Source organism: Otolemur garnettii, unplaced genomic scaffold (assembly GCF_000181295.1).
Source record: "Otolemur garnettii isolate 467f Iridium unplaced genomic scaffold, OtoGar3 scaffold00341, whole genome shotgun sequence".
NCBI lineage: Eukaryota > Metazoa > Chordata > Mammalia > Primates > Galagidae > Otolemur > Otolemur garnettii.
The window spans coordinates 101,467-102,010 of NW_003852736.1; the positions used below are offsets into that span (position 1 = coordinate 101,467).

General features: G+C 35.8%; 1 non-coding gene across 1 annotated transcript; it reads right to left on the reverse strand.

The window, feature by feature from the left end:
* Nucleotides 1–88: 88 nt before the first annotated feature.
* LOC111722746 lies at nt 89–195 on the reverse strand. The gene has a single exon (XR_002771434.1). It is a non-coding gene; the product is annotated as a U6 spliceosomal RNA (small nuclear RNA).
* Nucleotides 196–544: the final 349 nt, after the last annotated feature.

Genomic DNA, 544 nt, shown 5'->3' on the forward strand with positions numbered 1-544 from the left:
GACTATGATGGAGCTGGGAGTAATCAGGTTGCTCATGTCTATTAAAGTATCTCTTAAAAATTGGGGTGCATTCTGATTGGGTGCATAAAAAAATATGGAACACTTCACGAATTTGCGTGTCATCCTTGCGCAGGGGCCATGCTAATCTTCTCTGTATCATTCCAATTTTAGTATATGTGCTGCCAAAGAGAGCACAGGATACAGAAATTCTTAGTTTAAAAATTGGGAAAATCTTAGACAAGCCAGATAAAGTTGTTCATGATAGTCAAGCATCTGAGAGTAGTTGTTTTAAGTAGGACTATAGTGACTATTCATGAACCTACAGTGTTAAAAGATCCAGTGTAGGGTCAAAAAAGTGATCCTCCAAAGAGGATAAGTAGCATTTGATACTTCCATTTTTTTTAGACAGCTTCTTCTAAGAATATGTAATAAATATTATGTCTGGATTTGTACAATTTAGACATCCCTGAAAGCACTGTTTGCCTCTCGAATATATTATCAGCTTCCTGAGCACTGAATATAAGAAAAGCCAAAGTTTTATGTA